The sequence below is a fragment of the Calidris pugnax genome, unplaced genomic scaffold, assembly GCF_001431845.1.
Source record: "Calidris pugnax isolate Ruff unplaced genomic scaffold, ASM143184v1 scaffold133, whole genome shotgun sequence".
Classification (NCBI taxonomy): Eukaryota; Metazoa; Chordata; class Aves; order Charadriiformes; family Scolopacidae; genus Calidris; species Calidris pugnax.
Window position 1 is genome coordinate 7,271,968 of NW_015090977.1, and position 16,269 is coordinate 7,288,236.

A 16,269-nucleotide genomic window follows, 5' to 3' on the forward strand; every position below is an offset into this window, starting at 1 on the left:
AGAAGGCTTATTTTAAAAGGGCACACGCAGGCGGCAGCGGGAGTGCAGTTGTTGCAGGTCCAGTGAAGAAGCTGGGCTGGGCTGGGCTCTTCTTGGTTATCCCTGAGGAGGGAACGAGGGCTGAGAGAGTCAAAGAGACCAAAGGTAGTGTTTGGGGAAGAGCAACATTTCTTTCCACAGCAGAAATCACCCCCTTCACTTCCTGAGGTCCCTGCTTTCTGGAGAAGAGGATAGGCAGGACAGGGCAGGAGCATCCTGCAAATATCATTAATTTCCATTAAAAATATTTGCTTTCTTCTTTGCCGAGGGTCCATCCAACCCTGGCACCACACCACCACGTGTGTGATCAGATCCAGCCACAGGAGGGGGACAAAGATGCTCTTGGTGAGAAAGTTTTATCGTGTTGGAGATGTAATTTAACCTCCAGCTACATGGCAGTGGGACTTCTCCCCTGCAGGCGGATCAGCAGAGGCCGTGGGTGTCAGTCCTGGGTGTTTCACTCTGGTTGTGTGTACACAGCCAATCCTCGGGGTAGGGACTGTGCTCTCTTGTTCACAGAGCTCTTCAGACAATATTGTCGTGGCAGGAAACAATAATAATCCGATAGATACAACAGAGAGTGGGAAATGGTTTGAGAGGGATGGGTTTCCCAGGAGAAGATGTTTGTCCTGCCCATGGCACAGGCAGGAGGGGGGGCTCCTGTGTCCAGGGGGGGCTCCTGTGTCCAGGGGGGGCTCCTGTGTCCGGTGGGGCTCCTGTGTCCAGGGGGGGCTCCTGTGTCCCATAGTCTGTCTGAGCTTCCCCTCCTGAGCCCAGCGGGCGCTGAGCCTGCCCCTCACCCTAACCATGGGCAGGACCTTGGTGGAGCAGTGCCACGGCTGGCCCATCTCCATGGAGTCTCACCAGTACTGACCAGTCTGCAGTGATGCCTTCTCATGGTTTGGGAAACCCAAAAATTACCAACAATTTATTGTCATTTAGACAATCTTTCTATCACCCGATGACCCCTCCCCACCCAGATGGTCTGTCTGAGCTTCCCCTCTTGAGCCCAGCAGGCGCTGAGCCTGCCCCTCACCCTAACCATGGGCAGGACCTTGGTGGAGCAGTGCCACGGCTGCTCCATCTCCGCGGAGTCTCACCAGTACTGACCAGTCTGCAGCGATGCCTTCTCATGGTTTGGGAAAACCAAAAATTACCAACAATCTATTGTCATTTAGACAATCCTTCTATCACCTGATATCACCCTTCCCCTCCCCACCCAGGAAGGGGAATCGGGGAAAACAAGGAAAGACGAGGGTTGAAATATAAGTAGATTTAATAGGATAAGACTGAATAGTTAACAATAATAACAAAGAGCCAGTAGTAATCCTGATAATAATATAAGATATGTAAGAGTTATACTCATCCAATTATGTCAGCAGGAAGCTGTGTGCTCCCAGCGGGGGACAGCAAATGTGGGACACCACGAGCGCTGCGGGTATAATAACAAAGAACGAGTAGTAATCCTGATAATAATATAAGATATGTAAGAATTATACTCATCCAATTATGTCAGCAGGAAGCTGTGTGCTCCCAGCGGGGGACAGCAAATGTGGGACACCACGAGCGCTGCGGGTTCAGGAGGAAGGGAAGAGGGGCTCTGGGGAGACCTTATAGCAGCCTTCCAAAGGGAAGAGGGGCTCTGGGGAGACCTTACAGCAGCCTTCCCCTATCTAAAGGGGCTCCAGGAGAGGTGGGGAGGGACTCTTTAACAGGCAGGGGAGTGATACAATGAGGGGTAACAGTTTTACACTGAAAGAGGGGAGCAGGCAGGGGAGTGATACAATGAGAGGTAACAGTTTTAAACCGAAAGATGGGAGATTGAGCTGAGATGTGGGGAAGAACTTCTTTGCTGTGAGGGTGGTGAGAGCCTGGCCCAGGTTGCCCAGAGAAGCTGTGGCTGCCCCATCCCTGGAGGGGTTCAAGGCCAGGTTGGAGGGGGCTTGGAGCAACCTGGTCTGGTGGGAGGTGTCCCTGCCCAGGGCAGGGGGTGGAACTATATGATATTTAAGGTCCCTTCCAACCCAAACCACCCTATGATTCTGTAAGGGCTCAGGGGTCCAGCACCAAGGCAAAGAGTTCTCTGGACCCACCGCCATCAAGGGAGAGAGAAACTCCTCAGCAAAATGATTCTATAAGGGCTCAGGGGCCTGGCACCAAGGCAAGGAGTTCTCTGGACTCACCGCCATCAAGGGAGAGAGAAACTCCTCAGCAAACTTTCTCATTTATGTGGAATGTGACATTCATGGTATGAAATAATCCTGTTGGCAGCTTGGGTCAAGTGCCCAGGTCTCACTCCTCCTCAGCCCTGCACCTGGCGAGCTCGAAAACACTGAGACCTTGAATCCCACATGGCCTGGCTGGCTAGAAAGTAAATATTTTCACAAATTCAGACACCAGAGTCTTCCAAAGAGGAGTTCTCCCCAGCGTTAGAAGAGAAGTTAGTCCTGTAGGACATGTCTCCACCAGCCCACCCATACGACCAAGTTTCCTGGAGGGAGACAGGGAACATTGCCCGGTCCGTAACGTGTTAGTTGAAAGATGCCCATGACATCCCTGAAATACACCCCTGCCCCATGGAGACACAGCAGGCACCGCGTGGGGGGCTGAAGCCAAGGCAGCCGGAGCCGCAGGCAGCTGGGCTGGAGATGGAGCTGAGCAGTAGGGAGAGCAGGTGGCCGAGCAGCAGGGAGGAAGACTTGCCAACCACACACAGCACTAGGATCCTGAAAGGAAACAATTTGTTTAACTAGTTTGCCAAATAATATCTATATTATGAATGCACCAAACATTGCTTATTCCTCCTCGCTGGAGGGTTCTTGCTTCCAGGATGAACGTGTTGTTTTCTCCAGTTTTACCAGGGAAAGATTGGGAAGTGCTTCCAAAGCCCTGGTGGCTGCTTTGCCAGGAGCAAGTGGGTCTTTGCTGCGAGTCAGTGAAGGTGCAGGGTGGGTTTGTGCTCCCATAAATCACCCCATCTTTCCTTGGGGCCAAGTTTGCTCAGTGTGCCCGTGAGCCTTCATTCGTCTCCTCTCAGTGTTGAGTTTGTACCTCTTTGTCCCTGTTTCGGGGAGCTCCAGGGTGCATGGCAAACACCTGGGGCAGTGATGCTTCACAGCTGGTCCCTGCAGCTACCCCTCGAGCCTGATGTTCCCCTAAAAAGCCTCAAGGATGGATTTTCAAGTGCTCACAACCCACGTCTATGACCAAATTTTTAAAAGAGTCAGTTTAGGGTACCAAATTACCAAAATTCCTGGGTTTTCTCTGCAGCTGTTCAATATAGGTCATGTCCGTGCTCAGAGCTTTGTATCTAATATGAATTTGTGAGTGTGTGTGTCTGGGGAGCTGCTTGAACTGGGGCCTTGGTATGTCAGAGGAGCAGGGGACATTGGAAAACCGCAGAGGAGGGGTGGCAGTGGGTGTGCAAAGGTGTGCGAGTGCTGTAGAGCCACGGTACTTCAGTATCGAAACCTTGAACTGCAGAAACTGAGCATCTGCGCTCCAAATCCCTTATAAAACTGAAAAGTGAACTGTCCAAAAGCAGATAATGTTCAGGCTGCAACTGACTTCTCCAATTTTCCCTAAGTGACAGGGCTTAAAAGAAAAATTGATGAGGAGATGGATGTGACGTGTGACTTCCAAGGGCATTAGTGTGACTCTAGAAAAACATTCATAGCAGCGTAAGAAAAATAAACGCAGTGGAAAAGTATTTATGGATCTACGCTGGCTTTAAATGGTCACCAAAACAATTTCCTTTTCTGTCTCCCACAGGAAAAAATTGAAACCAGGAAACATAATAAACCCAGCAACTTCAGCGCCCCTCTTGCCTGGCATTTACAGGCTTCCTGGAGCTTGAAAAACACTGGCTGCACCTGAATATAGACAATGCCAAGGAAATGCACTCCTGCTAATATTTGCAGGAGCTGAGGTGCTTTCCCTGCTCCCTCAAAATGCCTTTGGGGTGGGTGGTTTGCAGGTGGCAGGACGGGAGGGCAGGGGGGAGAGCTGGAGGGTCTGGAAGTGGGTAACCAGGCAGGGAGCTTCCCCTCCTCTCCCAGTTGCCCTTTCCCATCGTGGCTGCAGAGACATTTTCCTCCAGTGCTTCAGCTTCACTTAACTCTCCCTTTGATCAGTGTTTATAGCAATGGAGCTTGGTATAAGCTCTAATATCCCTAAATGCCGTAAATATATATCTATAAATACTAAACAAAACATTCCCTATATAATAAACAGAGACCAAAACTGTGAATTAGGGCCCCAGACAAGGCAGATGCACAGCACCAATTCTCAAGGACTTTGAAGTTAAAAGCCTTGCTGTGTGCATGTAAGAGCTTTTGTAAGTCAAACTAAAAGTCTCATTAACGCGAAACTTCCATGATCAGAAACCTGCCTAGTTCAGTGAGAATCCCCAAGGACACGAGTATTTAGCACACTTTCTAATTAAAAGAAGAGAATTATGGTACAGCGGTTAAAATGTGTTTTTATACTTGTCTAGGAAATATTCAGTAAATTGTGTATGCAGAGATACACAGCCAGGGCTCTTTACAAACAGAACAAATTTACTGATAGGATGAGGGGTAATGGTTTTAAATTGAAATTAAATTTCAATTTCAATTAAATCTAAATTTCAAATAAATTCAATTAAATTAGGGGAGATTTAGATGAGATTTGGGGAAGAACTTTGCTGTGAGGGTGGTGAGAGCCTGGCCCAGGTTGCCCAGAGAAGCTGTGGCTGCCCCATCCCTGGAGGGGTTCAAGGGCAGGTTGGAGGGGGCTTGGAGCAACCTGTTGTGGTGGGAGGTGTCCCTGCCCAGGGCAGGGGGTGGCACTGGATGGGCTTTAAGGTCCCTTCCAACCCAAACCGTTCTGTGATTCTATGACAGACACAAACCAAGGTACGAACAGGCAGCAATGAGTACCTGAGCATCTCCTGTAGCTTTCTCTGTGTGTTCCCAGCTTGGGTATAAAAGCAGGATCAAACCTGGTCCTTTTTGGGTGTTGCAGAAAGTCCACCTCTTCTGGACTCCCCTCCAGACCTGAACTGTTCAAGGAACTATTGTTTAGATACTGCTGAGGTCCCACAAACACAGAAAGCCCGCCTTCCTCTTGGGAAATTGTATTTCTTACCTTGTGCATGGTGTCTGAAGGATCTCTACCTACTGTAGCTCCTGGCAAGGTGCTGGGAATGCCTGGGCTGGGCGAGCTGAGGTCTGTGCATCCCTTCCTGCTACGCATATGTTGGTAAAAATAAAGAGCTATTGATAAAACTCTGCACTGGGCTTCAGTAAAGCTGACCCACCATAGGAAGCAGCTCAGGTTTCTGGTTTAATGAGTTGATGCTCCTTCTCACCCCGCTGGTGATAACCCCTGGACCTGGACCAGGATTGGTCCCGTGCATGGTGAGGTGTTGGGAAAGGGCTGTGCGTTTGTGGAAATCAGGATTTGTCCAGTTCTGGGACATCTGTTATCTTCTGGTGATTTGTGCTAATCAGAGCTAGGAGCAAATCTTCTTCTGAAGAAGAAGAAATAACTGAATATTTAATAAAATAATTTCTTTACTGGGGAAAAGTGAGGGGGAGAAATAAATTAAAACTGTAGCCCATTTCAATATTTATTCTAGTAATTCAGTTTTCTTTAAAACTGCTTTTGTTTCAAATTTCCTGCAGTTTTTGGAAGCTGAGAACAGAGTGAGAACAACTAAAATAGACTATTTTACGTAATGCCAAAAGAAATTATATGTCCAAAATGCCACAGGTTTTTTTTTTTAATTTATTTTAAAAAAAATATTTGTCCAATGTAAATAAAAAAAATCATTTTCAGTTTGAAAACCTGTCCCCATTTTCACATGTGCCAGCAAACTGAAGCACTGTTTATTGCATGGTTCCCATGTCAGGACTGGTGGCCGGGTTAAATTCCTGCTTGAAAACTAATCTGAATTCAAAAGCAGAACTCCTGAGGAGTTCAATAGGCTAAGTATTCTGCTTTTTGAGGTTAAATATTCTGCTTTTTGAGTTAAATGTTCTGCTTTTTGACACTCTTTGCTGTTTCCTTTGGACATGATGGTTTTTCTTCCTGCCCTAAGCTCCTTTATGCTTTTTTCCTGGCTTCTTAATTCTCTCTGTGCCTGCCTGAGCCCAGCCAGTAGTAGGTAGATGTGGGCTTTTGTCAAAACAGAAATCTGGACGTCTGGGTGTGGAGCCTGTGTTCCTCCCCTCGGCAGGGTATGAGGGAGATGTACTCACTCATGGACTAGGATGAGGGGTATGAGGGAGATGTACTCACTCATGGACTAGGATAAAAACCTGATGTTCCCAAGTGCTGCTCTGAGGTGCTCTCCCACCAGAGGAAACACCACCGTAACCACACGTGTCCAGGACCAGAGTCACAAAGGGGCTCTTTCTTGCTCTTGAAAACCAAATGAACATTAAAGCAGCGATGTAGACGCAGGTCTGTCAGGAAAATGCAGTACAATTTGGGGTGTTAGGATGTATTGAAAAGCCTACGGTTACTGTAAAGGTGTTTGGAGAATGCTTTGTTTGGAGCCAAGTCCTAATGTCCTCCCTTCCTCAGGCAAAGACCCACTGGCTCCAGCCACAGCTGAGCCCGGAGCTTTGCTCAGTCAAACCTTGAGAGGAAAATCAACTGGAACTCATCAAGTTTTGCAGGGACACAGCCTTGAGTGGATTGTCAGTACACCCAGGATTACCAATGCTTGCTCCATTTTTCTTACACTACTATAGCACCCATTTTGGGAAACAGAAGGTTAAATATTTCATTAACCCTTAAAAACAGAATATCACGTTCATTTGAAACGCGGTGCTTTCAGGAAAAAAAATTACTCAAAGCTCGGTGTAAAAATAGGAAAAGGGAAGGGAGGGCAGAGACAAAACTTCTGTATCTAGAAATCAAATGAGCTGAGATGGCTTTAGTTGAAAGGGCTAATTAAAGAGGTGAAAAGCAGGTGATGCTAATAGGATATAGGAATGAGAGCTGAGGGTCTCTCTGGATGAGGGGGTGCCTGGGTGTGCACCACCTTCCCAGCTCGGCTGCCTCCTCCAAGCTCTGAAACTGCTCTGCACAGACTAATCAAGGCAAGTAGAATTATGTAAAAGAGATTTTCATTATTCTTTTAGTGATAGCAGTATTATTATTTTAATGAGCAGTTTATTCATTATTATTACTGTTCTGTTTTATTAATCTGTGCTACCATTTGTTTAAGGAACTGCCTCGTGAGCTGTAAGAGAGAAGTGAATGACTCTAAATCCAACTGACTTCAGTTTACACTGGCAGGAGACAAAAAGGGATTGACCGGTTTTATGATCTCAGTGAAATTGGCACAAATATTGCTTTTTGAAAATGTAGAAGCTGCCTACACGGTGTGGAAGGTGTTTCTGTGGTGTATTCCCCTTGAATTTGGCAGAAAACAGGTTTTTATGCTATCAGTTTGACTGGGTCTCTTAATGAACAGCTGTTCCTCATTGGCAGCCACCAGTTTCTTGTGGATTATTTCTGAAACAGCAAGAGACAGCAGCGATCGTTCCTGTTACCCTTGACTAAAGGCTGCCTGTCAAAATGTGTCTTCAGTCTCTTGTAGTGAAGATTAGGGTATTTTTTTCCCAGCTCATGAGAAGTTAGGTGACTTCAAAGGATTTCCCAGCTCCCTTCAGGGTTCCTCCCAAAAATCTGATTTCTGAATTTTATGAATGAAGAAAATTAATCTCTTTCAGATCAGATCAACAGAAACCTTTCCTTCGGGTGAGCAAAAATGCTTTATCTTACCTTTGACTTCCTTTAAACAGCTTCTTTTTTCGGTGTAAAATGAAGACAAAATTTTTAAAAAGTGATTTTGAGATAGAAAGGTAAAAGCCTAAAAGTTTCATTTTGAGAATGTGAAATTGAGATGCTTTCACAGCTTTGAAACTTGTTGAGACGTACTAAGTGAAATATTTATCAGACCTTTCTAGGGCTGGCTTGGCATGAATGACAGGCTACAAGCAGATTTAACTTAAAACTGTGTTTTTTTTATGGTAGCGATGCAAAAGCAGAGCTATTTTGGGGAGTTCCCCTCTGTGAGAGCTGCTGTTGCTGAAATTAGTAGCTTCTGCTGTCTCCCATGTGGTAGTACTTTATTTTTATTTAACCCTGAGTCAAGGTTGGAGACTGGTGTCCCATTTAGTTTCCTACCAGTGAACTGTTGCCATCTTCTCCTTCTGCTCTGGATGTTCTTAGGCCGGGTTAGTAATTGTGGTGAGGAGGAAGGAGGAAAAGAGACCCCACAAGACTGGGTGAAATACAAACCCAGGAGACACCCTTCTGCTTCAGGCTCACGTGGTGGGTAGGGAGGAAGGAGAGGAAGGTGAATACATGCCTGGATCAAAAACAGAGTGTTCCCAGGTGTTTACTGGGATCCACAATGGCAGGTTTTTAGGATCTCTTCTACCTGTTGCTGAGGAAGGTGTTTACACAATAGCTATTTGGTTCTGTCAGGGGGTTATCAGCCCGTATCCTCCCCACCCTGGATAATACTCCAGGCAGCATCAGTGCTGTTTGGGAAGTTGAGGCTCCTGTTACAGGTTACATCTGTTCTTCATTTGGTCCCTTCCAAGCTCCTAAATCTTCAGTCTCCTCCTCAATTCTCTTTCTGCTTTACTTTTTCCCAGTATACTCTACATCTGGCGAAGACAGTTTTCTTTCTGCTAGCATTTTCACAATATATATGAAAACTCCAACATAATTAAATAAACCAGGGCTGAAACCCCCCAAAGAACAATTATCTTTTCTGTGAAATACTCCCAGCAGAAATCCTGGAAAACGTACATGTAATTAGTACATCGAGCCCCACTGAAGCATTAAATACAATGCATTAGGGCTGGAAATGCTGACTTCTCCGGGATTCCAATTGACCAGCAATAGTGAATTTGGGAGTGATGTTCACACTGACTGGCTTTATACATTTACACACTGTTAGCCTAATGATTTTCAGAGCTATTTAAAGTTTATGCTACCCCAGTCTCCATTACACTTGCTAGGCTGGTCTCCTGTAGTGTCTCCTGAGTGTGGCGAGTAGGACTCGGGAGGTGATTGTCCCCCTGTACTGGGATTGGTGAGGCCCCACCTTGAGTGCTGTGTCCAGGTTTGGGTCCCTCACTCCAAGAAGGACATTGAGGGGCTGGAGTGGGTCCAGAGAAGGGCAATGGAGCTGGTGAGGGGTCTGGAGCACAAGTCTTGTGAGGAGCGGCTGAGGGAGCTGGGGGTGTTCAGCCTGGAGAAGAGGAGGCTGAGGGGAGACCTTCTCGCTCTCTCCAACTCCCTGAAAGGAGGGTGTAGCCAGGGGGGGTTGATCTCTGCTCCCAAGGAACAGGTGATGGGACAAGAGGAAATGGCCTCAAGCTGCACCAGGGAAGGTTCAATTTGGGTATCAGGAAAATTTTTTACACTGAAAGGGTTATTAAGCCTTGGAACGGGCTGCCCAGGGAAGGGCTTGAGGCACCATCCCTGGAGGGATTTAAAAAGACAGGCTGACACAGGCTTAGAGACATGGTTTAGTGATGGTTTTGTTTTTATCAGAGGTTGGACTAGATGATCTTAAAGGTTCCTTCCAACCTAGACAATTCAGTGAATCCACCTTATCCGACGTGCCTGTTCCTAGCATCTGTATTACAAGGGAGAGGTAATACCAGGAGGTTAGACCACCAGACCCAAACTTAGCAGAATTGGATTAACTGCATAACTGAGCTATAGAATTTCTGTGGATGAATCCCTTAGGGCTTGATCTTGGAATGTATCTGGGCCCCCAAAATGCAGGTGGGACTATTCCAAAATACTTGCACATCCAACCCTCACGGATTGCAGTTGCCTTAGGTGCCAGAACACATCAGAAGCTGCCTGACAAGACAGGGGCTTGACCCTGTGATGAAGTCAACAGGAAGACAAAAGAAAATCAGTTCCTTTGTATTAAGTGCTTATTGAAGACAGAGCCATCTCATTTGTCAGCCAGGCTCAGGTGCAGCCTCGGAAGCGCTGCTTTAAAGCCTGGCAGTGTCAATGATGGAGGATGCTGAGCTGGCAGCTCTCTTGCACTTCCTACAGGGAAAGATTTGCCAAGAGGGATCAGAGGCCTAGAAGTTGTTAGTTCTTCTAACAGCAGGTTGAATTGTCTTTTGTTTTTCCAAATGTGTATATTCGTGCCGCCACACTGAAGAAAAATGGCCAAGAGGAGTAATCCTGTAGCTCTCAGAGCAGCCTAACCAATGCCAAGTTATCAGGAGGATGTCTCTTGGAAAAAAAAAAAATGATCACGATAGAAAGGGAGATCTCATACTTAGATATTTTTTTATCATAAAAGAGGAAGAACAAGCCATGCATGACAGATATTAAAAATGTTATTTAATTCACTACTGGAAAGTACCCAAGTGCTAGGATGAGAAGGGAGGCGTAGGAGAACTGATGTAAAACAGAATATTAACACTGGAACGAGAGCACTACTTCATCTTGAAAGTGCCCCTAATAAATATTTTCAAAGGTAAAAGATGACGTGAATCCACAGGGTGTTAAAATCTGGAGGAGGAACTAATCTGAAAACAGGTTTTGCAAGGAAGGTGCTCCTCGGGGGCAGTGCTGAGGCTTGGGGAGTGCTGCTTCCCTTTCCTACAGGTGAGCTCCAGCAGCTCTGGCACCAGCCTCCTTGGCTGTCGGTCCCCTCGTGCTCCCTCCAGCTTCCCTGCACCACAAAAGGATGCAGATTTCTTTCTTGGAACAAATGTTGAATGATTCCCGATGGGAGAGCTCTTGGGTTTGGTTTGGGCTGTCATTGATTTCTGTGACCCCATAGGCACTATCCTATGGGAACACCTGAGGAAATGGGGATTTGATAGTGCGGTTTGAGTAAGAGCTGGTCTAACCAGAAGGCTTGCCTTTGCTGGAACGGCCAGCAGGAGCAAAAATGGTGATGTGCTCACTGTTGGGATAGGAGTTAGAAGCCCTTTGCTAGAAAAATCTGTAATGACTGTTTAAAGGGAGCTGTGTAACACCGTGCACTGTCCTGTAAGGGGACCTGCTTGGTGGATGAAGGAAAGGCTCTGGATGTTGTTTACCTGGACTTTAGCAAGGCCTTTGATTGAGTCTCCTACAGTATCCTCCTGGAGAAACTGGCTGCCCATGGCTTGGATGGGAATACTCTCCACTGGGTTAAAAACTGGCTGGAGGCTGGGCCCAGAGAGTGGTGGGGAATGGAGTCAAATCCAGTTGGTGGCCAGTTATGAGTAGTGTCCCCAGGGCTCAGTACTGGGACCCATTCTCTTTAACATCTTTATCAATGATCTGGACGAGGGGATCGAGTGCACCCTCAGTAAGTTTGCAGATGACACCAAGCTGGGTGGCAGTGTTGATCTGCTGGAGGGTAGAGAGGCTCTGCAGAGGGATCTCGACAGGCTGGATTGATGGGCTGAGACCAACGGGATGAGTTTCAATAAGGCCAGGTTCAAGTGCCAGGTTCTGCACTTGGGTCATACCAACCCCCTGCAGCGCTACAGGCTGGGGGCAGAGTGGCTGGAGCTGCCGGGCAGAAAAGGACCTGGGGGGGGTGGTTGACAGGCGGCTGGACAGGAGCCAGCAGTGTGCCCAGGTGGCCAAGAAGGTCAATGGTATCCTGAGGGAGCTGGGGGGGGCCAGCCTGGAGAAGAGGAGGCTGAGGGGAGACCTTCTCGCACTCTATAACTACCTGAAGGGGGGTGTAGAGAAGCGGGGGGCGGGCTCGTCTCCCAAGTCACAGGAGATAGGACAAGGGGAAATGGCCTCAAGTTGTGCCAGGGGAGGTTTAGATTGGATATTTGGAAAAATTTCTTCACGGAAAGGGTTATCCAGCATTGGAATAGGCTGCCCAGGGAAGGGGTTGAGGCACCATCCCTGGAGGTGTTCAAAAGATGGGTTGACGTGGTCCTCAGGAATATGGTTTAGTGATTTTTTTTTTTTTTTAATTGCTTCTTTCTTATTTATTTTTTGTCAGAGTTAGGTTGATGGTTGGACTAGATGATCCTTGAGGTCCCTTCCAACATAGACGATTCTATGATTTACAGTGGAGGAAACAGGAGGGTCTGGGCAGTCAGAGCTCTGTGAGAAAACCTTGGTGTAAACCATCTCCACTGCTCAGCACAGGGACAAGGGCAGAGCCCAGGGCCACCACCACCGCAGGACAGTCTGCTCCAATACAGGAAGGCTGAGGAAGAGCAGCGGGAAAGCTGTGGAGCAGTATCCACTGCTCAGCACAGGGACAAGGGCAGAGCCCAGGGCCACCACCACCACAGGACAGTCTGCTCCAAGGCAGCAAGGCTGAGGAAGAGCAGCGGGAAAGCTGTGAGAAAGCTACAGCCCAATCTGGTATGAGCTCTAGCAGAGCACAGACCTGCAGGTGACATGGGGCTCAAGGGTCACTAGTCCTTCAGCTATGAAAGAGAACCCCTACCAGGAGGCATCACAGGAGGGATTTTGTCATTGGGAAGTCTAGAAGCGGTGGCGAGTACTGCTGGCAGCAAAGTGAGGACTGGTTAAAGGACTAATCACAGCACTGAAGAGTGAAGTTAATGACAACAGTTAAATAAAGCCACATAACAGTATGTAGTAATTTGGTAGTGACACGTACCTTCTCAACCTGCTGACTGTGAGGTGACAACATTGTGGGGCTAGAGTAAAGGAAATGCCAAGTCCTACGGATAAAAACAAATGTATTTTGAGTGGTTGAGTCTCCTGTCTCTAGAGTGGCTCCCACCCCGAGACCTCCAGCATCTGCCAGGGGACAGCAGATGAGATTACCGTCCCATGGTTGCCAGATGCAAGCTGGATGCCAACCCCTGCTACGCTTCAGGAATTATTCTGTGTGTGGATGAGGCCTCTTGCACTGCTGCTGAGTTCCTGGGCAGGAGAGCCCTGGCTTAGCCTCCGCACGAGGAGCTGAATTGTCTCCTGGGCTCTCTTTGGCCCTCTGATGTGTGAACACAGAGCAGCGGTGAGGATCCAGCTCTTCTAACCTGTTAAAGTCGTGGATGAAAATACACGTTGCTGCCCTTGAAGAAGTGGAATCAGAGGAGTCTGTGATAGGGGAGCGCGGCATGGATGAAAGAAGAATGTGAAGGACTTTGAACATGTAAGAGAATGTGAACAGGGGTGATCCCAGAAGAGAAATTCTTCAGGGAATTAGAAGGAAAATAGATGTTAGGGAGGCAGGATTAAAACTGTTTGAAGTCAGAGGGGGGAAGCTGGATCTTAGTTTTGATCATGAAGAGGCCGAGAGGAGGGTGAGTAATCTGAAATCAAAGTATGAAAGGAAATCAAACCTGAACATTAAACAACCTGCAAATCTCTTTCTTGAAGAGGTGAGATCCAAGGACCCAATAAAGCAAGGTGAGGGGTTCTCTTAGATCCTCGCAGAGGGACAAACTCCACCTGGAGAAGGGACCAAAATTCCCTCTGGTGTGACCGAGAGGGGGAGAGGGAGAATACTTGCTGTGGCCAAGAAAGTCTTGCTCACCATGTGCCTTGGAGGAAGGACCAGCAGCTTAGCATCCGTATCCCCACCACAGCAAAGGGGAGTTGTGCAGTAAACAGGACACTGTATTTATTTATTTTTTCCACTTTTAATTTCCTAATGGGAATAATGTTTTCTGTCCTCTAAGTGCCCAGTTCTGGCACTGTCCAAATGGCTGAGCTTTTCTTGTGTCTCTGCTGAAGCCCTCGGAGGATGCCCCTGAGTGGGGCTGGCTGTGAGCCAGAGGAAAAAAATCATGGCTTCTGCAGCGAAATCCCTATTTAAGCTGCTGCTGAGCTGTGTGCGTACGTGTGTGAAGTGTCCTGCCAAGTTGATGGGCTGGAGCTTCAGAATTAACAATGTTGACTCAGGCTTGAAGACTTTAAAAGAGTTTGTATCAACAGATTTTAAAGATCTTAAAATATACAGCTTGAGTAGCCTTAGGTTTCTCAGGCAGCTGCCAAATCAAACTGAATAATAAAATAAAGCTGAATAATAAAGTGATCACACAGTGTAAGATCAAGACAGGGCCGAGATAGAGGCACCTCCAGTAATTACTGGATTGGGAGCAGCCTCCTGACAGGCCTTGAGTTTCTGCTGACATGCTGAGAACCAAAAACAGCAACAAAATTTCCCCAAATGAAAACAGCTCTTCCCTCACCTCCCGACTTACTCCCTGTTTATTCCTTTTGCTCTTTGCTGTCAGCACGACCCGGGTAAGGAGAGGTGCCAGGTGGGGAAGATGAGATGTTGCTCGTCCAGAGCAATAGCAGGAGGGAGGAGAAGAGCTGGGAGCAACCCAGGGCCAGATGGAGCCTGAGGGAAGGGGGATGTCAAAGGAGGACCAGATCCCAAAGAGGATGATGCTGATGGAGATGTCAACCTGGCACCAAAAAGCCCCAGATCCCTGCTTTTAGCCTGCTGCCCACATCTAGGAGGTCTGCATCCTCCTGCTCTCTCCCCAAGGGCTGCCTTCTCTTACAGACACCACCAATGTCACCTGCAGTAGCCCAGCCTGAGCCCAGCAGGGTTGGTTGGGCTACCACAAGGGCTACCTGCGATGTCTACCTGTGCCCGTGCTGCCCCATCCGTGTGGAGCCGTATCACCTTCCCTCTTTCTCTGCTTTTTATTAGTGGCTTTGCTTAAAAGCCAGGAAAAATCAATATTAAAAGCCTTGTAAGAGTTTTTTAAAAAAAATATTAAATTGCCTTGAGATGCTCGTTCTTCATGATTTGTATTGCAATAATGCTACAAAGCTCTAAAAGGCCCAAACAGGAAACTTCAGTTTGCTTTAAAGCTACATATGTTTTGTTTGGGGACCTAGAGGTTTTTGATGAAAAGATTTCATTTTTTGATAAAAACATTCTGGCAAAAATGAAGCTATTGAGAAAAGGGAACCAATTTTTATTCCTTTTTGGTGACATTTTTCATGAGATAAAATGTAATTCCTGAGAAGCTCTTACCCCGGTCCTTTTTCATTCTCAAAATGTTTCTTTCTCTCTAGGCTCTCGGCATCTATTTCCCATTGTCCTTTCAGAGTGCCAGGGCAAATATATCTTTCTATTTTGGTATTGTCAAGAGGTAAGGTTTGTAGGGAAAGGTAATATCTTTTCTTAGAGCAACTGATGGAACTGGGAAAGAAAGGACTTATTTTTGGGTATAGAAGCCCTGTCTGGCTCTTTTGTTTATAAATTACCCTTCTATTCTCCTGGAGACCTTCCTGTCTCTGTGCTGCACTCTTTTAGCCCTAGCATATATACTCAAAAAGCGTGCTCATCATTTATCTTCACTGCTACCGCAATCTTCTCGTCACCTCTGCTTTCTTTCCTTCTTCAGCTACTTACTCTTCTCTGTTTTGCAATCTTCTCAAGTGGCATCTGTAGCCGATATTTTATTACTTGTGTATGCCTTTTTCTAATCCTCCATTATTTGGGGCATATCCTTTGTTATCTGTGTTAGTCTTTTCTATGCCCTTGGGGATATTTATCGCTAATTGATTCACATAAATGGGAAGGTAAACATTCATTTCTCTTAGAACACACATTTTACTTGCCGCGGGACAATCCCTAGAGCTTTTATTCCTTCTTTGTTTCTTTCCTTTGTGGTGTTATGCATAGCTGGAGCTGAAGTGGAATAAAGCACACCTGCTAAGGTCTGCACTGCCCTGAGCAGCGTATTCAGGATTTGTTTTGCTGCCTTTGAGACTCAGTGACCACACTGGGAGATGTAACAGTTTCCACAGAAGCCGGTGTTGGATGTACCTCCACCTCTCTGCGGGCAAAATATCCCCCACAAGCCCTTAGGAGGGACAGACAGACTGACAGAGGCTTGGGCAGGAGGGAGGGAATCAGTTCTGTTCAACATTTCCATTGACAACCTGGATGATGGAATAGATAGTAGGCTTATTAAATTTACAGATGGCACCAAGCTAGGAGGGACTGCAAATGTATTGGACAACAGGATGAGAATTCAAATGAGTTCAACAAATTGCAGAAATGGTTTGGGGGGGGAAAAAAAAAAAGAGGAATTAAATTAGAGATAAGTGCAAGGTACGGAACTTGGGCTGGAATAATCAATGCACAGAGGATGAGGTTCTGCAGAAAGGGAACTGATGAGGAAAGTAAAGATTGGACCAGAAGGTCAGCGAGTCTGTGTCACGTTGGGGGGAAGAAAGGGCAAATATAGGTAGGACAAGAAGTAATGGGCTCCT